The sequence below is a fragment of the Macrobrachium nipponense genome, chromosome 36 (assembly GCF_015104395.2).
Source record: "Macrobrachium nipponense isolate FS-2020 chromosome 36, ASM1510439v2, whole genome shotgun sequence".
Classification (NCBI taxonomy): domain Eukaryota; kingdom Metazoa; phylum Arthropoda; class Malacostraca; order Decapoda; family Palaemonidae; genus Macrobrachium; species Macrobrachium nipponense.
Genome location: NC_087220.1, coordinates 48,885,843 through 48,909,040, shown reverse-complemented (window position 1 = coordinate 48,909,040; position 23,198 = coordinate 48,885,843). Strand labels below are relative to the sequence as shown.

Below are 23,198 nucleotides of genomic sequence, written 5' to 3'. Positions count from 1 at the left end.
GTTTTATTTATTTACTGAAACTTCTATTCAAATTATCCAATCGTCTCCCTATTGAGTGTTTTTATATTTATTAATTCTGTCAGCTTTTCGGACCACCATGGAACTTTGTGTTTTGTTGGATGGGGTTTTGATTTTGGTATTGCTCTATCAGCAGCATCTTTGATGAAATTAACAAGAAACTTATTAGTTTCATTATGATCTTTCAGATATTCAAATGGCGGTTATACTTCTAGTATGTATTTCATATTGTTCCCAATCTGCTTTAAAAATGTTATAGTGAGGAACATGTTTAGCTGGGTTTATTTTGTAAAAAGGACAAATTAACTATTGGGAAATGAGCCACTGGTGGTACAAGTCATCAATTGTTGGTTCCAACTCTAATTTGTCAACTATACTTGTTGAACAGAGAGTTTAAAGTCTACCAGAGGAAAACTGTTCCATGTGTTTTTGATAATATGTGCTAACTTCATCATCATTTATACAACCAGCATGTCATTTGAATCTATAAGGTCTTCTACTTTACTTCCTGTTCTATTTGAGTTTTGAACAGTTACAATCCCATATTGGGTTGTGAGCATTAAAATCCCCCATTATTATTATAGGTTCTTTGGCATTTTTAACAAATTCTCAAGTTTATCAATATCGTAATGTTTTTATTTGGTTGGTTGTATAAATTATATATTATAAAATTATCGTTTTTAATTCGAATTTTAATACCTGATATTTGGAGGTCAGTAATGTTTACAGGTATTTGTAATAAACATACTTTTTGTTTACTGACATATATGGCTGTACCTAAATTTCCTTCTTCTTCCCGTGATGTTGATATTAAGGTATATTTACCTATTGTTGGTATTGTATTATTAACATGTTGTAAAACATAATATCATGGGTTCATATTCCTTTAATAACCTTTGTACTTCTCCCATGTAATCTGGTCTGTAGACCATTTACGTTCCATTGTATAATATAATTATTGAAAATATTATGTTACATCGGTCGTGTTTTGTCTTCTTTTTTTGTATTATCATCAATTTGAATTTTTTTCTAAAATTTTATTTACCACATTCAGTTGTTTATCTTTATAATATTTTAAGTGCTCAATACACATACATCCTTTTTCATGGGTGTTTAAATCGGTGGCCTCTTTCTTTCTATATTTCATAAAATTTCTTATAATGTTTGTTAAGCAATCTTTTGTTATATTTTTGTTTCATTGCACAATGCAATGAAGCAATCATTACAGCCACATATGTCATGTTATATCTACTGTTTTATTTGTCTATTCTTGTACCAATTTATTCGGTGATGGAGTAATTCTTCATCACCTTGGCATAGTCACCATCATCTATGGTATGATTCTCCTCCACTTCTTTGGTGTTTTGGATCTCTGCATCCATAGTTTTATTATTATTTAGGAGATAAAGGTATGTTCTTATTTTGTTTTTGTTCTTTCTTCATATCTTTGGTTTTTGGTTTGACTGATGTTTCTCTAATTATAGTTGGTTTCTTTGTTTTTGGTGGTGTTCTATCCAAAGGTCGTTTTTTTCTTTAATTTTCGGTACAATCACAACTTCCTTCTTCCACCTTGTGGTAGTATCTTCTTGTGTTTCTATTTGCATTAACACGTCAAATGAATTGATAGATTATCATCCAGTTCACTAGCACCTGTTTCCTGATTCTTTACTATCTTAGTTTTTTCCTGTATATTACTAACTTCGTTCTTCAGACCTACTTTGCTGTATCTTGTTACTTCTATCTGTATGTTTTTTTGTTCATTACTGGTTTCCTGTTATAGAAGAATATTTACGTTTCTTGGCAGGATCTTGAATTCCTCTCACTTTTGGAATTCTAATTTAGCCTCAGCTATAGACATGCCTGTTCTTTTCTTTTTAACATTTTCAATTCCGTGTTGTATAGTAATACATGCATTCTTTGGATCTGCATGATGGTTCTGCTCACAGTTTACACATTTTGGTTCACGCACTTCCATTTGGTGGCGTGTTCTGTAGATCCGCAGTAAGCACACACCGGACCATTCCTACAATTTCTCTTTGTGTGTCCATACTTACTGCAATTTGTGACATGCAGTGCTTTGGTATATAGGGTCTTAACTCTCTATTTGTCTAAAATTTTTATTTTTTGAGGTAGATCTGAACCTTCAAATTTAATTTTTGCTATTTTTACTACTGTTTACTGCCTCTCTTACTTGTCATGTCATACACTTCGCAATCCTCAACTTGGGGTATCTCTTTTTGAGCGAGTCTAAAAGTACTTATTAATAGGTTCGTCGTTGTTATCAGGAAGTACAATGGTACCCTGAATGCTGTTCATATTGTCATGCTTCTCCATTTTAACATTAATAGAATCTATAATTTTTAAAGACAAATAGTCTTCTGATGGCTTTTTGTTTTGTCTCTATTTTTTCTGAACGACATTTTGCCGTTGGATGTCTATTTAGTAAAAAATTTTCTAATTTCAAGGCCGAAATATTTTGTTCTGCTTCCATAGTTAGAAACCTTGACCAACTTCCACTCCCAAAGAGGGAGTCAAAGTGAGTCAAGGTTGGGTCATGCCGGTACTGAAGTTTCCTAGGTTTAGTATATGGTATTAATGTTTTAATACCAACCTGGTCTTTGTGATCTGAGCTTCCGTTAGAATGGTCCAAATCCGTGCCAGAAGTCGTGGGGGTATTTTTAAATTTTCCATAAAATAAAATTGTAAATTTCGTCCAGGATGAGGTCCCTCTCACCAAGGAGGCCCAACTGGGGGAGGAGCAATAATGTACACAGTGGTAACTGCCCTGGGACACTCACCTGGATATACGCCAGTACCCACAATGCCTTAAGGGCCGTCAGTCCCATGAGATCGGGACCCAGCACTGCGGGCATGGCTTGACATAAAAAATTTCCCCTCGCCCCTCTCAATCACGTCAGGTACTTTAGTTTTACGGGTGAAGTGGCATGCCGTCCAACTCCACCCTCCATCAAGTTAAAAGAGCAGTCAATTTCAAATGTCCAAAATCATGCCAAGGTCGTCAACGAAAGAAGAAGAAGGGAAAGGGGAAAATTTATAAGAAGAGGACTAAAGGAGTTAAAGGTCCCAATGTTCAGTTGGATCCCACAGCAAAGAGCATAGGGCATAAAAGGGCATAAACCTCTCTCTGCAGTGGATCCCTAAGCCCCCCACCTCATCAAGGAGTTGGGATCAGGGGGTTCGAATCCTCAATACTACAAACAAACATATCATTACATATATATGAATATGCATATAAACGGCCAATAGAATGCGAACTCACTGCCTCTGTCTATACAGATCGTGAATGGAACAGGAAAGTGCAGAAAAATAAATTGCCATTTTTTTCCATCTATATTTTCTTCGGACACTAAGTGACCTTTACAATCAAATAAATAAGAATGCAAGTAAAAAGAAAAAAAAAAAAAGCTGGCAGTCACAACAAAGCGCCGTCGTTCCTCACTGCATTCCAGCCGGCACAATGCGGGAGCACCTGCATAGGAAATGCACCCGAGGGACGCGAACAAAACTATGCAATGTTACCTCGGGCGGCGCTTTTGTCTCTGAATGAAAGGGCGGCCAAGTCGGGTCATTTCGTAACCAGCCCGAGGGGCAATGAACTGCAGCCTCCAATGGTTGAGCAAGAAAATCCTCACGAGGTAAACACAGTTTCCAAACTTCACTGGGAGGCGAAGAGGGCCTTCTCTAAAGAATCCCTATGATGTCCCTCCAGAAGAGTGATTGAATGGGCTCTATGGGGTTTAGATACTGGGTAAAATGGATTGTGGAGAGGGGCCTGGAATGAAAAGAATTATGTGGAGCTGGAATCAAAAGGACTTTGGATAGGGCCCTGGAATGAAAAGAATTATGAGGAGCTGGAATGAAATGGATTGTGGATAGGAGCCTGAAATGTAAAGAATTAAGAGGAGATGGAATCAAAAGGACTGTGGATAGGGGACTGGAATGAAAAGAATTATGAGGAGCTGGAATGAGAGGGATTGTGGATAGGGGCCTGAAATTGAAAGAATTGAGGAGCTGGAATGAAAGGGAGGATAGGAACTTGGAATTAAAAAGAATTATGAGAAGCTGGAATGAGAGGGATTGTGGATAGGGCCTGGACTGAAAAGAATTATGAGGAGCTAGAATGAAAGGGACTGTGTGTAGGGGCCTGGAATGAAAAGAATTACGAGGAACTGGAATGAAAGGGATTGTGGATAGGGGCCTGGAATTAAAAGAGCCTAGAGTAGCTGAAATGAAAGGGATTGTGGATAGGGGCCTGGAATTAAAAGAGCCTAGAGTAGCTGAAATGAAAGTGATTGTGGATAGAGGCCTGGAATAAAAAGACTTACGGGGAGCTGGAATTAAAAGGATTGTGGATAAGGGACTGAATAAGAGAGCTTCAAGTTGCTGGAATGAAAGGAGTTGGGTCATGAAGGGTCAGGTCATGAGGAGTTGTGGTAAAAGTGGTTTCTGTGATGCACTCGAGAGGTTGTGAGGAGACAAGACGAAATGAATCGTAAACACGAGTGTTTTGGTGACGGGAAGCTTGTGAGGGCTGGTGAGATGAAATGAATTGTGATGAGGTAATTAGGAGATGGGGAACCAGGATGAAGTGGGTTCAATGAGGAAAAGAAGAGCCCCTCACAATTCAGGGCTAGTTTATTTCATAAACGAGGAAAACCACAGCATTTAATATATCTATATTGAATAGGCGTTCTATCAAAAATCGTAAAAAAAGTCACTCGCAAATTAGCTATGTCCTTCCCTTTATCTAGCAATAATATAGACATATTCTTATCCACAGATGTATAATCATTAGTTCGCATTATTCATACTGCATGTATGATCACCATGTACAGTTATCTTCAGTTTACAAGATTTTAGTATATAAGAAGAGAACATAAATACTTTACATCACACTTGTGACGAAGCACCTATCAGTTCTAATTCCCCTTGGGGGTAAGTAATTCCCAAGGTATTTGGAACTGGAAAATATTATACGGTGATTGTGGCGTTGTATTTGTAGAAATATATATAATATATATATATATTAGATATATATCTATATATATAATATATAATGATTACATACATTACATATATATATAAAATAAAATATATACAACATTTATATATACAATATTATATATGATATATATATATATTAAAAAATAGGTATATATATATATATAAAAATAATATATATACAATATATATATATATATATACATATATAATTGGTGCGTGCGTATTTACAAAACCGTTCTGTGCACGAAGGTTTCACCAATAACGTCCTTCAACGATTCGAAAGCGAGGATAAATATGGCGGTAACTCCTGCATTGTTTTTCTTAGAAGCCACCCTCCTCTTGTAGAAACAGAAGCCTTTTTGGTGGGAAAAAAAAAAATAAATCCTAGGACAACGTGATACTAACACAATGTCCACTTCGCGCCAAAACGACGCAATGCGCAGCAGATGCGCGGGAAACGCACCCAGTAAACAAAACAAGAACCCCTGGAAAACCCAGCAGCCCTTTTCCTCTCGAGGTGGAAAAAGCAACACAGTTCATTTAATCGTAATACGTCGCAAAGCCTTAGGAGCGGAAAACGTTTCTTGTCTCGGCGAAGGGGACAAAGGGCTTATATTGGCTACCGAATAAAATCCCGAAGGGGGAATTTTATTTTCCAAGTTTCACTGACGACGGGGGAGGAGGAGGAGGTTATTCAAATTGGGTGAGGACATTCTAAAGGTTTTACAGAATGCCAATCCACAGAGGGACGGAGGACCTTGACGGGAAGTGGTATCCAATTAAGAGATGAAAGGCTGCGGTGGCTGGAGGAGGAGTAGTGACAGGGAGTCGGAGGACGGTTGCAGGGGCATTTTATTGGACAGGGGCTTAAGGACTTCCACTGAAGTCAAGAGTAATCCCTACGTTACAATATGAAGGACCTGGGCGGATTACTTTGGATCACTTTCAGTAAGACAAGGAAGGACTTTCATGGAATACCGTCGATTCGATTCCCAAAACTAGAGATATCCCATTATATTGAAATCGTTACAACAGTATCACAAGAAACTCTGCATATTGATTTTCAAAATAACGAGAGAGGGCACGAAGATTTCCAGATAGTTCACAGAACAGGAGACGAAGGATTTATGAGGCTCAGAAATTCACCCAATTAATAAAGGGTTTCCAAGGACTTTAGGCATCAAAATTAATCAGATAACGTTAACGTCCGAGGATTTGTAAGGATTAAGTTTTCATAATATTTCGTTCGTTAAATGAAAGAAGTCATTCAATTTTATAATATTTTATCCAATAGAAGCGGAATTTCAAATGACATCGAACATTCTGTTCAATAAAGAAGTCTGCAACTCCCAACAATTGAAGGAGAATTTTATTCACCAGTCCACAGCAGATACAACTTCAATGGCGAAATTAATGATGCTGAGAAAATATAATAGGATTACACTTGCGATGCTGAGGCAGTGGTGATATCGCGAGTGAGTGGCTCACACGGGTGTGTAAGGTGCATATGGATGAAGGAAAGATTTCCAAGAAATGTAGGTGATCAATAATTGTCCTTTACACAAAGGTAAAAGTAACAGATGCAACTGCGAGAAATGTGGGGCAAAATGATATCCAGTTTACTAAAGAAGGAGTATGATATGATTAGGAATGATACATCATGACATATGGATTGACAGAGAAAGAAAAGTGTGGGTTCAAACAAGAAAGATGGTGTGGCGATCACGCGTTAGTTGTGCAAAAGAAGTTTGAAAGCAGAGGGAAAAGCTGCATGCATCATAAATGGAACTCGAATAGGCAATGTTGAGGGTGTTAAAGATGTTAGATATACAATATAAGCTGCTAAGAGTGATCGAAAGGTTTACAAAGCAATCAAGCATGTGTCAGAATTAGAATGTTTGGATAGAGGAGAGTGGCTGGTTTGGTGCAAAAGTGAGACTGAAAGAAGGATGTTTAATATCTCACTGACTAGAGATAATGAAGAGAAACTACAGAAAGAAACTATAGTAAATTCACATCAACCGTGCATTTGACGTCTAGGCCAATCCCTTACGACTCTCCTGATTGGCTGGAAACTCAGTCTCTCTCGAGAGTTCACATAGGCAGGATGTATGTTCAATCTCTCTTGAAAGACGTATCCCTCAGGAGAGTTGGCACATACATCCTGCCCATGTGAACTCTCGAGAGAGACTGAGAGTTTCCAGCCAATCAGGAGCGTCGTAAGGGACTGGCCTAGACGTCAAATGCACGGTTGATGTGAATCTACTATAGTGATAAGATTTGACATTATTGGCAAAAGGAGAATGTTGAGAGTACATATGAGCGATAGTAAAGTTATGAGGGTAATAATGATTGTCTGCCAATAAGGGTTAAACAACAACATAATGATATGCATTTTTCATTGTCACAAAGACCTAAATTTTTTTTATAAATTTAGTGAATATGACCAGTAGCGTCTACCTATACCTTCTGGTGCTTTTCATTCTCTTTACGAGACGTAAGCTCTTCGCCACATGACCTTTAATGATACTTCGGCTAACAAACGACGAGCATTCGTCTTGATTAGAAAGTGTTCCTGGAACTTCAGACAATTCTGAGGTTTCGACCTTTTAGTCTATGCTTCTTATACACTGGACGTGAGTCACTGAACAATATTACGTGCTGGAAAAATCATGGAAGTTTGGTTACCGATGTTGAACGAATGTACAAAGTTAAAGAGCCATTTCAAGGTTAAGTTTCTTTTTTATTACTGTCACTGTATATAATCATTCTTGAGGTTTCACCAAATGAAATAAAGAAATATATTTTTAAGTTTTCAGTAAATTTACCGACCACGAATACAGGTTTTCCAATATATCCTATTAATGAAGAAGATAAGCGAGATCATTAACAATTAAGGATGTATTCCAAACGTTAACAAGTCCTTCAAAATAAAATAAGTTAACAATACAATTTTAACTGTTATCAATAGGTTTGTATAAACGATTCTATAATGGTCAAGCCTAAGACATTGCTTGCAAATCTCAAATACTATTCCTGAAAAAAAGGCCTTTGGAAAGCATAATTAAAAGCAGTAACTCATCCTACTGAAAACGACAAAATAAATAAATGGCCGGAAAATTATTCATCAAATACAAATTTAGTTTCCTTCCTGTAACTTTGATCTCCAACTAGAAAAGTCACCGACTTCTGGCCTCAATGTTTATTTGAATCATTTCTAATTCATTCAAATAATATTGGAACCGATATTAGGAGACCCAATGTAGCTATAAAGCCCAAGGCAGCAGTACAGAATACAAATCATTGGTCGATAATGATGGAGCAGATCTAATTATAAATCATTCAAATAATCCTTACAAATTATCGGTGGGATTATTATTGGACTTATGGCTCCTACCCTTCATCACTTTCTTTCCTTTTTTACTTAACCATTCTGGGAAATTTGAGAGATATCTCACAGACATGCTTAGCTTTGGAACTTTCTTCTGTTTTCCCAGGTTTTTATAACCTTCCTACCTTTATGAAGGATCTCTCTCGTTCCCTACGTAAACAAGTCCTTAGCCTTTTCCAAAATAATGATCGCGTCCGGGCTAGATAAAAAAAAAAAAAGGGGGGGGGGGGGTGGTGTTGAGGATTCAATTTCCCATCGCAAAACATGAACCAAATTATTAATGGCTAATTATTTTTTAATATGCTCCGGGGTCACAAGATCACGACAATACTGGTCTCGAAATCGATATCTACAACATGTCGCCTTAGTATTATTGTTCAAATATGCTTCCTCTCGATTATTCAAACTTCCAAAAGTAAACGAGAGAGAGAGAGAGAGAGAGAGAGAGAGAGAGAGAGAGAGAGAGAGTCCTTTCAACTATTTGTTTCTGCAAACATGAATGGCGAGAGAGAGAGAGAGAGAGAGAGAGAGAGAGAGAGAGAGAGAGAGAGTATTCCCAACTATTCGTTTCTCCAAAACAACACCGAGAGAGAACTTCTCAATCATTTGTTCCTCAAAGCAGAAACGAGAGAGAGAGAGAGAGAGAGAGAGAGAGAGAGAGAGAGAGAGAGAGAGAGAGAGAGAGCACCCACAACAGACGCTGGGCAACACTGCGCCGCCGTTTGTTTTCCAAAGTGCAAAATTAACATCGTATTTCGCCGCCAGCAACATTTTGCAGCGAGTTTCCGCTCTGCAAGAACAATCAACAATAGTCGTTACAAGAAGCAAACTGCTAACGACTTCCTTAAAGAATCCCAGTTGCCTTAGCGGATGATGATGATGATTGTGGTGATGGGTGAGGCTTATTTGCGTCGGAATAAATGTTACTTCGCTTATATTTTTGTCTTTATTTTTTGTATGGTGGTCTGCGTAAATTATGTAAATAATATGCTTAAGGAAATTGCATTCATTATATAGCAATAATTATAGTGTCCTTTTTATGTGTTTATGTGTAAATATATACACGCACATTGTATGTGTAGATATATATATATATATATAATATATATATATATATCTATCTATCTATCTATATATATATATATATATATATATATATATATATATATATAAAAACGTTTCCAATAAGAATAAGTGTCTATAAAGGTGATACAGTACCAGTTTACAGCAAATATTCTCGATAGACTCTGGCCCTCTCCCATGTGCGTTCAAAGGCAGTACTTAGAATATTATATATATATATATATATATATATAGTATATATATATATATATATATATATATATATATATATATAGGTATATGTATACGTATATTCTGTTTGACACTATTACTTGACACAAGCGCATTTCCAATAACCACAATCTCTCAGCTCCTCGACTTCCTAATTCCTCGAACTCGTCTGGAGGCAAATGCATTACACGCCCTATATATCCAAGCAGGATATAAACAAAACCCCTTGGTAACTCCTGTTTGGTTCGATTCCTGTCACGGAAGGTGAAATAAAAGTGGTGGCTATTTATAAAAAATTTATATATATTATATATATATATATATATATATATTATAAAATTTATATATATATAAATATATATAAATGTATGTATAATATATAATATAGTATATATATATATATGTGTACATATATATATATTATATATATATATTATATATATATTATAATAATATAATATGTGTATATATATATATATATATATTATATATATTATATAATATTCTTGTGTGAGAGAGAGAGAGAGAGAGAAGAGAGAAGAGAGAGAGAAGAGGAGAGAGAGAGAGACACCCTGGCGAAGGGACGGTCATTAGAGGAGAAGCTTCGAACAATACAGGCGTCGGATGGACCATAGTTTCCCCCGAAATTGGCTGTTAGGGCTGCTCGTCAACAGCCGAAGATTGAAGACTTTCCGGGACTATATATATATATATATATATATATATATATATATATATATATACTATATATATATATATATAATATATATATATTGCACAAACACATATACAAGCACGCAAGCATGCGTGTGTATGTATGTGTGTTTTTAGAGAAACAAACAAACACACACACACACGTTTATATGTGTGTATGACACACACTGCAAAAGAGGTTCCCATGCGTTCATTTCCACCATCTTACCAATTCAATCGCTGATGGATCTGGAAATTGGAGAAGGAAATTGGGTGAGCGTGTTAGGAGTTAAGGTGAGTTTACACTAGGCTTCAACCCCACGCGTGCAATGCGCTAAGGACTCTTTCACCAACTCCTCCCAAATTCTTGTTACCCCCGCCTACTGGACTGCTCATCAAGAGTCACGCCGCACCACTAACTCACCCTAATCGCTGTTGTTTTTGTCAAATCTGCAATTCGGAGCCATTTATTCCATCGTTGGGTGTCCAGCCTTTTACCAAAGCGCTCCATGGTCTTGAGGCATAATACATCTGTTTCCATTATATATATATATATAATATATATAATTATATATATATATATATATATATATTATATATATATGCATAATATTATATATGCATAATATTATATTATATATATATATATATATATAGATATATGTATATGTATATATAAAATATACAATAATATATACATATATATAAATATATATATATATATATATATATATATATATAATATTATATTTTAATTTATATATATAGTATATTATATATATATTTTATATATATAATATATATATATATATATATATGGAAACAGATATATTGTGTCTCAAGACCATGGAGCGCTTTAGTAAAAGGCTGTACACCCCACGATGGAATAAATGGCTACGAATTGCAGATCTGACAACAACAGTGATTAGGGTGAGTTAGTGGTGCGGCGTGACTCTTGATGAGCAGTCCAGTAGGCGGGGCTAACAAGAATTTGGGAGGAGTTGGTGAAGAGTCTTACGCATGCAGCGTGGGGTGAAGCCTAGTGTAAACTCACCTTAACTCCTAACATACCCGCAATTCCTCCCAATTTCCAGATCCATCAGCGATTGAATTGGTAACATGGTGGAAATGAACGCATGGGAACGTCTTTTGCCGTGTGGGTGTCATACAATCATACACACACACACACAAATATAAACGTGTGTGTGTGTGTGGGTGTGTGTTTGTTTCTCTCAAACACACATACATACACAAGCATGCTTGCATGCTTGTATATGTGTTTGTGTGCACACAGGCATATGTGTGTGTGATTAAAAATAGTCATGCAAGTCTGTGAGGAGAAATTCCCACACACACACACATACATACACTCATGCAAGCACACATGCACACACCTACATATACATGTGTATAAATGTGTGTATGCGTATGGTGCGTGAGCGTGTCTGCTTGTCTCAAACACATACAAACACACACACACACACTCACATATATGTGTGTGTGGTGCGTGAGCGTTTGTCTATTTGTCTCAAACACACATACACACACACATGTGAGTTTCTGTGCGTGCAAGCATGTGTGTATTTGTTAAAAAGTAAGTCAGCCATGTATGCGACAGGAAATTCACACACACACGTATACACACAAACACACTGCATAAACTTCTCTTCGCAGGCGCACATGTGTGTGGTGCGCGTTTTTTTTTTCTCACACACGATACACGCACGCATATGTATATATGCGTGTGTGTGTATGTTTAAAAATAAGTCTTCCATGTATGTAACGAGAAATTCCCACATACACACATATTTATATCTATATGTGTGTGTGTGTTTGGGAATTTCTCGTTACATGGGTGACTTATTTTTAAACATACACACACACGCATATATACATATGCGTGCGTGTATCGTGTGTGAGAAAAAAAACGCGCACCACACACACATATGTGTCTGTGAAGAGAAATTTATGCTGTGTTTGTGTATACGTGTGTGTGTGAATTTCCTGTTGCATATTTGGCTGACTTACTTTTTAACACATACACACATGCTTGCATGCACACAAACTCACACGTGTGTGTGTATGTGTTTGAGACAAACAGACACATTCACGTACCATACGCACACACACATATATACACATATATGTGTGTGCACGTGTGCTTGCATGAGAGTATGTATGTGGTGCGTGTGTGTGCTTGCATGAGTGTGTGTGTGTTTGTGAAACTAGCAAACACACACTTAATACGCAATACAAAAATGAAACTCACGTGTGTAAGTGACAAAGTATTCACACACACACACACACACGCACACACACACAAATATTAAGCCACAGATATCGACCAATATCGACCCCTATACCCTGGGAAGAACTAGCATCCGAGGGGAATTTTAGTCCAAGTGCCTGGGGGGAGACACTTGTAAACTTCAATTCCCCTCGGGTGCCAGTTCTTCCCAAGGTATGGGGACTCGATACTGGTCGAAATCTGTGGCTTAATATTTGTGTGTGTGAGTGTGTGTGAATAATTTGTCACTTACACACGTGAGTTTCATTTTTATATCACATATTAAGATGCTAATATCGCCTCATATCGAATTCCTATACCTTGGGAAAACATACCACTCGAGGGGAATTAAAGGTAAGTGCCTGGGGGGAGGCACTTGCTACTTATAACTCCCCTTGAGGGGGGGGGGTGAGAAATTCCCAAGGTATTTGAGAACTCGATATTGAGCGACATTGGTCACTTAATATTTTTCTATTACACATTAAACTTCAAATATCGCCTCATATTGAATTCCTATACCTTGGGAATACCTACCACTCGAGGGGGATTACAGTCAAGTGCCTGGGGGGAGACACCTGCCATAACTCCCCTCGGGGGGAAGGAAAATTATTCCCAAGGCTTCAAGAACTCGATATTGAGCGCTATTTGAGGCTTCATAATTGTGTGACCCATTTTTTGCATTGAATATCGAATAACTACGAATTCCTTCAGCTTGGAAAAAACTAACACTCAGAGGGAATTATAATCAAGTGGCTGGGGGGAGACACTTCTTGATTGTGATTCCCTTTGGGTGGAAGTTGTTCCCAACGCGAAGGGAACTCGATATCAGACGATATTTTTCGGATCTTCTGAAAACTAAGTCACTCATACAAACTTAAACAGAAAATTCCATTCCACACAAAACTAAAATTAATATTTTTTTCATTTTTCGGTGGAATTTTTTACTTTTATGTTTTTTGACAATCACTAAACTAAAATTAGTTTTCACACAACACCTATTAATTTTCTTTTACACTTTTGCATTTTGTATTTTTTTAAGGATTTTCTGTAATTTTTTATTTTTTTTAATGGGTATATCACGATCCACCTTTTCTGGTTTTTTCTTTAATAATCACTAAACTAAAACACTTAACACTAATATTTTTTTTTATACACTCATGCATTTTGAATTTTTAGGGATTTTTTTTTATTTTTTTATTTTTTTGGTGGGGATATCAATATCCACCTTTTCTGTTTTTTTATAATCACAAAACTATAAAACACTTAACACTAATATTTTTTTTACACTTTAGCATTTTGTATTTTTTACGGATTTTTTGTAATTTTTTAAAAATTTTTGGTGGGGATATCACTATCCACCTTTTCTGTTTTTCTATTATCACTAAACTAAAACACTTAACACTAATTTTCTTTTTTTTTACACTTTTGCATTTTGTATTTTTTTATGGATTTTTTGTAAATTTTTACTTTTTTTGGTGGGGATATCACTATCCACCTTTTCTGTTTTTTACATAAAAACTAAACTAAAAACTAATTAATTTTGGCACAACACTTGACACTAATGCCTGTTCCTTGAACTGTCCAATACAAGGCTCTTTGCCAACTCCTTCTTCCTGTTACAGAGTCCTTCGTCCTTTCTTGACCTCAAAAGAAGTCACCTAAAGTTGCTTTTCGATGGCTTCTTCGGGGTCCCTGGTCGGGTTTCCTCTTCTGTCCTTTCGTCTTGATAATTTCCAGGACCTGGTTAAAGAAGGCAACTGCGTCCTCTTCGTTCCCTCGGACGATGCAGTTGTTGGAGGTCTCGTCCTTCCTAGGGCCTTGGAAGGTGACCTTGTGGTCAGTGGTCATCCTCCTGATGTTCTGGCCTCCTACCCCGATGACCATAGCTCGTTCCTCCCTATCGAGGACGATTCTGTACTGGCCATCTCCTACCTTGGTCAAGCCTTGGACAATTTCCTGCTCGGGGAAATTCCTTCCTCCATTTCCTCTTTGAGCAGCGGGCTTCATGGCTTCCCTGACGTCTAGGCAGGCCTTCTCAACGTCCATTAACCGACCTTGTATTATGACGAAGTCGTCGGTTTTCTTGTTGACGATGATCCTGACGTTGTTGTCCTTCTCGATCTTCCTCAGGTTATCGCCATTGCGGCCGACTAGAAGGCCCTTGCGTTCAGCCTCGACTTCCAAACGATACTTGCCTGGCCCAACTCTGCTCAATCCTTCTGTCGTGATATCACAGCTGCTTACGTTGACCTCTTCCAGGATGAACCGAAGGTGGTTGTAGGCTTTTTTGACCTGTTGTAGATCTCCTCCCAAAAAGCCAATTTCTCTTTTGTCGTCTTCCTTTGGGAGAACGAAGTCCACTTTGAACAGGCCCTTGATTTCCTTACCCCCTTGTCCGTCGAGGGCAAGAAGGTGGCGTCTGCCCTCAAGGCCCAAGCTGAACTCGTACCAATCTAAGCCCACGAGTTTTGGGTCGTTTTCCCTGGGCCAGTCCTTGATGTTGTCAATCAGTTCCGATATTACCCTCTCAGCTTTTTGGGCTTTGTCGAGTGGGCCAAAGATGCTGATGTAATCACGCTCATCATTCTGGTCAGGGAGGTATATGGCCACATCCAATTCCCTGATGAGCTTCCGCAGGGTTACCTCTTGTGGCCCTTTTATGGCCTCCCTGAACTCCTGATCAACAAGCATGACAAAATCTTCTTTCCCAACTGCGAAAAGTGCTTCCGACACTTTCGGCAGTTCATTCACGTCGAAGACCTTATCAACTCTGAACTTGATCTCTTTGAAGACCTTCTCAACATTCTTTTTAGGCCCTGTGAGCTGAACCATCCTCGATCCATCGTTACGGACGTTCATCACGACTCCGTGGTCATTCTTGGCCATCTTGGCAAACTTTCCTCCTCTGCCAATGATCATTCCTAAGTCCAGGTCCTTCTCACACACGAAGGAGAAGGTTTTGCCTCCGCAGTGTTTGAGAGGCCCGCATCGTTTGGGCAGAGTCGTTTTCCAGTTATTTGCTCTTCGGCCAGGTCGTTCTGCTTTAGTGGGATTAACAGGTTTTGTTTGTGAGTCATCCACAGGCCCACCACAAGCCTCTTCAGGAAGAATCTTTACCATGTTAGCATACGATAACTTTCCTGGTGCTTCCTCAGTCGTTGCTACAGATTCTTCAGAGCCACAAGCCTGCTCTTCTTCATGAGGAGGAACAGTTTCCTCTTTTTCTTCTTTAGCGCTAATTCCTTCTGCCTCTTCTTCTGGGGTGACATTTTCCTCCTCCTCTTTCTCCTCAAGAGGAGCTTTTTCAGTTTCCACTATTGGAGCTGGACCTTGTTCCTCCTCTTCTTCCTCTGTATGATCACTTTCCTCTTCTTTTTCTTGAATTGGGGCCTCTGCCTCCACTTTTTCCTGTAGGAGAGCATTGTCCTCTTTTGCTTGAAGAGGAAGACTGGGTTCCCTTGGGGGCAAAGATTTCAGCAAAAATCTGGTCATACCTTCTTGCCCATCCTCTTCAGGAGCTTCTCGAAGGGATATTCCAACTATCACTTTCTGCCTCTTTTCTTCAAACTCCCAGTCATCCTCCTCCTCAATCATTTCATCATCGCTCTCGAATGACATATCATCATCCTCCTCCTCCTCATCTTCAGGCAATTCCTCCAAGATGGGGAAAGTCTTACGTTGCACAATGAAAAAGGTCTGTTTCTTCAACTCTGCCTGCTTTGGAGCCCTCTTCAGTATGGCAGCAAAATTCAAATTATTTTCGGGCTCCTGTATCGATTCCTCAGGAGGAGGAGGAGAGAGTTCTAAACTATCCAGTTCTTCGCCATCAATAACATATCCTTCCCTTTCCTGCTCTTCCAGGATTTCTTTAATATGCAGGAAGGCCATCTCGACGCGATTCTCAGTGCCCTCCAAATAGGCAACTTCCTCGACGTCGTCTTTGGGAAGGACCAGGCGAACATTGTAGAACTTAGTGAATTCCCTGACTTCTTGTCCTGTTTTCTGCAGAATGAGTTTCTCTTTCTTTGCTAATGGGAATTCATACAGATCTCCATGAATCCATTTGACTTCCTTCTTCAACTCGAGGGGGGCGCTTTCCTCGCAGGGGACCTCGTCGACGTTCTCTACCTGGCCATTTTCTAGTTCTTGATCTTTAGAACTCGACTTGATGGGGACACTTTTCTCACAGGGGACCTCGTTGACTTTCTCTTCCTGGCCATCTTCTAGTTCTTGTTCTTTTGAAGAACTCATCAATTTTTCTGGACCAGGCATCTCCACAGTAGCTTTTGTCAACTCCTCCTTCTCCTCCTCTGCTTCTTTATCTTGCTCTTCCAAGACTTGCATGTCCTCTTCTTCTATGGAATTAGGCAAGTGCTGTTTATGTGTTTCCAGCCAGTCCTCTTCGTCTGTCTTAGACGCTTCTTCTTCAACCGCTTCCTCTTCCAAGTTTCTTTCATCCTCGACTGCCTCAGCAGCTTCCTCTTTTTCCATGACTGTCAAATCATTGTCTTCTTTATTATCCAAAGTCCAGAACTCTTCTGCCATCTTCTTCAGCCCTTTGGCCAAGAGCAATGTAATGGCGAATCCGTTGAGGAACAGGAACATTTTAGGCCAAAATACGAGTTGATCCAAGTTACGGAGAACCTCCTCCGATGCTGCGCCCTGGACGGTGCCCCTTACTAAGGTTTGCAGACGTCCACCGCAGGCCGAGAGAGAAGGTTCGTCATAACTAATAAGAGATGATAATCTAATATAGTCCAGGATGGAGTGCAGAATGCGGCGCACTCTGTTATCCCTCCTGAAATCCAACAGGTTCTCACGAGCAACATCACAGCAACGGAACTCTGCTACAAGGGCAGTTCTCCAGTTGACGCCGCCCGCAATAACAATCCTGAGCAACAAAATCAATCCGGCTGCAAAAGCTGGGAGTGCGTTTATAAACACTTGAGAAATCATTGTCATAAATGATGCTAACAAAGACGCCTCTCCTTAACCTTAGTTTTTTTATATGCCACTTGATTTCTGGTGGGGATTCCCGGATCCCGTACTTCCCTGAAGACTGGGGATTCCCGGATTCTGTACCTCCCTGAAGACTGAGGATTCCCGGAGCCTCTACAAGATTGCCTCTTCATAGATCTTTAGGACTGCCTTCCTTGGAGACTGGGGATCCTCGGAGCCTCTACAAGATTGGTTCTTCATAGATCTTTAGGACTGCATTCCTTGGCGACTGGGGACCCGCGGATCCTCTACTAGATTGGCTCTTCTGAGGTCTTCAGAATTTCGCTCCCTAGAGGCTTTGGATCGGGCGTTCACTTGCGTCCTTCAACAAGGAGGATTCGGAGCTGCTTCCCGGTTCCAGAGGGGAGAATCAGGCAGTCTTCAAGGACTGTATGACGTCCTTCGAGTTGTCACATCAACTGGAGGACTCAACTGGGTTTTCCATCATTTGTTATTAGTATATTTTACCATAAAAATTCTTTTGCTTTTTTAAATATTTCCCTTTTTTCCTAAAACCCTAGTAAGATCAATTCGATTAAGCATATTTATCTTCACTTTAGCAATAGCTTCTTAGTTCTGATATGACTGAGTCTTTGAAATTTGGTGACCATTGTCTGATTATTCCTCGCTCAATTAATTATTTAAAAAAATTTTACATTTAATTCTCTCCACATGAAATTAATTTATACTTCTTGAAGTGTGTGTAGGTATCTGGTATGTATGTATGTATGTACGTACAAGCAATTAAATTTATGCATGAGAATATTGATAAAAATATAGCTCTTGGCGTGTGCACAGGAATATGTAAAGATGTATGTATATGGTATTCAATATAAGCATGAAAATATTAATGAAAACAGCTCTTGAAGTGTGTGTGTGTGTGTGTGTGTGTGTGTGTGTGTGTGTTTGTGTGTGTGTTCATATGTAAGGAATCCAATCACTGATGAAAATATTCATTCATAAAGTTCTTGAAGTGTGTATGTATTCATATATGTATGCATGTCCAAGGAATTCAACTTATGCATGAAAATATTCAGGCGCACAGTTCTAGATGTGTGTATGCATTCATGCACGTATGTATGCGCAAGGAACTCAATTTATACATGAAAATATTCATGCATATAGTTCTTGAAGTGCACGCATGTATTCATGTATATGGATGTATGTATGTAAGAGGAATTCAATTTACACACGAACCATGAAAATAGTCATGCATATAGTTCTACCAGTGTGTGTATGTATGTATGTGTTCATGTATGTACGTATGCATATCCAATGAGTACTTAGGTTCCAACTCCTTTAACGACCTGTGCGGGTGAATTTGCTAACGCCCTGGACGCATTCCAGAAATAATATATATAATATTATATATATATATATATATATATATATATATATATATATATATATATATATATATATATACATGTACACAGGCAGAGAGAGATGCACATACACGCTGCTGTACACAGGCAAAACGTACAATGCTAAATTCCTCCAACTGTACACACGGATCCAACCCGCAAACGTACATGCACATACGAACACGTACGTAAAAACAAAACATACAGACAAACGCCATGCTGTGGGCGAGGCGGTTGACTGATATATAAGTCTTGTTTTTTTGGATTTTTACACATTTCTATTTGTTCGGAATAAGTCATTTCGATCCCACACGAAAGTTCTGCGTAGAATAAACATTTACGCTACTTTATTTGCGGATGTTACCGAGAACATAATATAAACAAATATGGCAACTTGGCCTGGGAATAAAAACATTAAGTATACATGTGTACACAATGGATGTATATGTATGTATGTATGCATATAAATACAGTACACACACACACACACACACACACACACACACACACACACACACACATATATATATATATATATATATATATATATATATATATATATATATATATTATATATACATATATATGTATATATATACCTAAAATACCATAAAAATTGTTAACTTGAATAAATTTACTATAAAAAACCTCAAGCCAAATCCAAACGCCAAAATTAAATAAAACACGACCTACTTATTAAAAAAAAAAAATTAATACATAAAAACATCATCTTCGCTGAATAAAATTTCTAAATTATAAAAAATAACCATAACTCAAAAGGGGCAAAATCAAACCCCAAAATTGATTAGTCATGGAAATATTTTTAATAAAAAATAAAATAAAAAACCACGACCTAATTAAAGATTTTTTAAAAAAATACAATAATAAAATAAAAAAAGTAACTCAAAAGGGCAATTATCAAAACCGAAAATCTATGAAAAATTCATGGTAATAACTGAAAAACGAAAAAAAATAGAAAAAAAGCCCCAACATTGAAAAAACCACGACCTACTTAATACAAAACGAAAAAAAAAATATTAAAAAATCAGCCTTACCTTAGCTGAATATCATCTTTAACCTAAAAAGAAAAAATAATTATAACTGAAAAAGGGGCAAAATCAAACACCCAAATTCAACGAAAAGCCATGAAAATATTTTTAATAATAGGCAAGATCAAACCCCAAAAACGATGAAAAAAATCATGGAAATATAAAAAAAAAAAAAACTGAAAAAAAACACTCCAAGATTAAAAAAAAAAAAAAAAGACCTACTTTCCTTTCATCTCCTCATCCCGAGGCCTAGGTCAAAAAAAATAAAAATAAAAAACAAAGAACAAAAAACGCACATCGAAGGGAAACCTCAATAAACAATGTAATTGAAGGTTTACACTCTTCAACGCCTCAAAGGCACTTCCCTTCACAAGAAAAAAAAAAAAACCGAGTCACGCCCCAAGTTTGCTTTTCAAAGTCTTCTTGGGTCTAGCAGTTCCTGATCTACTTCCGAGGCAGCAAGCGCTTGCCTGCCTACTGCTTGTGAGAGGACAGAAGCATTGTGGGGAGCTGTTATATTATATAATAATTTTATATTTATGAATTGTTGGGTGATTTTGTTAAGTAATATATAATATTTTTTCTTGGGTTCGTAGGATTAAAAAACGATCCTACTTGTACTTTGAGTGTGCATATATATATAAATATATATAATAATATAATTATAATTATTATTATATATATATATATATATATATAGATATATATATAACCATAACAAAACATACATACATACACATAATACATATATATATATATATATATATATATGTATTATATATATATACATATATATATATATAGATATAGATATATATATAGATATGATATATATATACCTATATATATCTATATATATATTTATAGTATATATATATATATATATATATATATACATACACACACACACACATATATATAATATATATATATATATATATATATATATTTATATATATATTGTAATATACTTATATATATATATATATATAGATATATATATAGATTATGAATGTATATCTATATATATCATATCTATATATATATATATATCTATATATCTATATATATATATATTTATATATATATATATATTATATATATAGAGAGAGAGATAGATAGAGAGAGAGAGAGGAGAGAGAGAAGAAGAGAGAGAGAGAGAAGATATTTACCGAAGACTTACACATTACTTAAGGACTAGGATTCCCTCTTCAGCAATAGCTAGAAGACCTCTCTCCCTCTCCCGGCCACAATAAGAAATATTACACGTACCAAAGCATTACGCCACCAGGTAATAACTGTGAAGCGTAAAAGAGAGAGAGAGAGAGAGAGAGAGAGAGAGAGTAATCCCTATGACAAAGCATCACTTGACAGTACACTGCAGTGACCTCGTGTCCTCTCACTGCCCTGTCTCGACGAGAAGCCTAATCCAATCAACGTTGTCGAGTTACTGGGACGGAAAAGCTGATGCTGGGGAAGAGACGAGAGCATTCCGGAGCATTCAAAGCTTCGAATCAATTTGCTCGATTCTTTTAAAAGGCTCAAAAGTTCCTCATCAAAAGGGGTTCGTCGGAGCGTATTCTAGCATCATGGACATTCATTCCTTCCTGGCTTTGCTTAGCATAGGAGATGAGAGATGAGAAAGACAGGAATCACACTCCTATAATTCTCTCTCTCTCTCTCTCTCTCTCTCTCTCTCTCTCTCTCTCTCTCTCTCTCCTATCTCTCTCTCTCTCTCACTCTCTCTCTCTCTCTCTCTCTCCCTCAACAAATCCAAATGTACTATTAAGGAAGAAACTACCGAATTTCGTCTTCAATTCGGTTTAGAATTTCTTTTTAAATAAGTGAAAATGTTTGATTTTATCATCTCTATCTCCCTCACTGTCTCTCACACACACATATACACATACACACACACTCATTCATAAGCAAGCGCGCTTGCGCGCATAACCAATTAAGAAATGCTTTCGAAATTTATCTCCATTCTGTTTACATTGTTTTAGAAAACATCAGATTTTAGACTCTCTCTCTCTCTCTCTCTCTCTCTCTCTCTCTCTCTCTCTCTCTCTCTCTCTCTCTCTCTCTCTCTCTCTCTCTCATTGTGTTTGTGCACTGGAGAGCGCACATAAAACCTTATCACAAATTTGTATGCATATATGCATCCATGCGTCTGCAATTGTTCCCAAGGCAGATGTATATTAAAAAAAAATAAACACTGAAAAAAAGAAAGCTCGGGAAATAAAGATTAAAACGGAAGACGGTTTAAGGCTCGGTCAAAAAGCAAATGAGTTATTTGCATGTTAATAAGGGTCTGGCAGCGCTGTCAAAAGATGAAAGGGAAAAGAATAAAAAAAAATGTCGTACTGCAAGAGATAAACAAAGGGAATAAGAAAAAAATTGTAGAGTCCTTTAAAAAAATATATATAGAAGCGTTTCCCACGCAAATTGCACGACCTAAATAATGACGCTTACATTAGTGAGAAAAAAAATGTGTAAAATCCACAGCGAGTTGGATATACACCCACAAAGGATAGGACATGTGGCGTTTAATTAAACTGGTAACGTTGTGTGCGCTTTTTTTAAGGCCTTCGTGCTAAATGTAGATGCATTCAGAGAAGATGACTATTCTCTGTAAAAATAATAAAAACAACACATAAAAACGAAGTCTGTCATTATTTCTATCCTGAAAGTACGGCTCTTCAACTCTACTCAAGCAATTCCGTAAATAGAAGTTATATATGATATAAATACATGTGTGTGTGTGTGTGTGGTGTGTGTGTGTACACCTCCTTGGTGGGTGAATAAACTGGTTGACATGGAGGTGTTGTGCTTAGGGGATTCGACCACAATTTCACTCTCACTCAATTTTCTTCTCTTGAGGAAACGTTCATCAAAGAATACGGCTTATTTTTTTATACATTACAGAGAGAGAGAGAGAGAGAGAGAGAGAGAGAGAGAGAGAGAGAGAGAGAGAGAATATATACATAAACTTACGTCATCACTATGCCAAATGCCACAGAACAACAATTCAATCAATGGACAAGACAAAACACGCAAAAGTTAATATAAACACACCAGGA

The 23,198-nt window shown here is 37.4% G+C and overlaps 1 protein-coding gene across 4 annotated transcripts in view; it reads left to right on the top strand.

Annotated features, from left to right (window-relative positions):
- The window catches only part of LOC135203614 (uncharacterized), a 383,148-nt gene that overhangs the window by 326,350 nt on the left and 33,600 nt on the right, over positions 1–23,198 (top strand). The gene's annotated exons all lie outside the window — the stretch shown is intronic.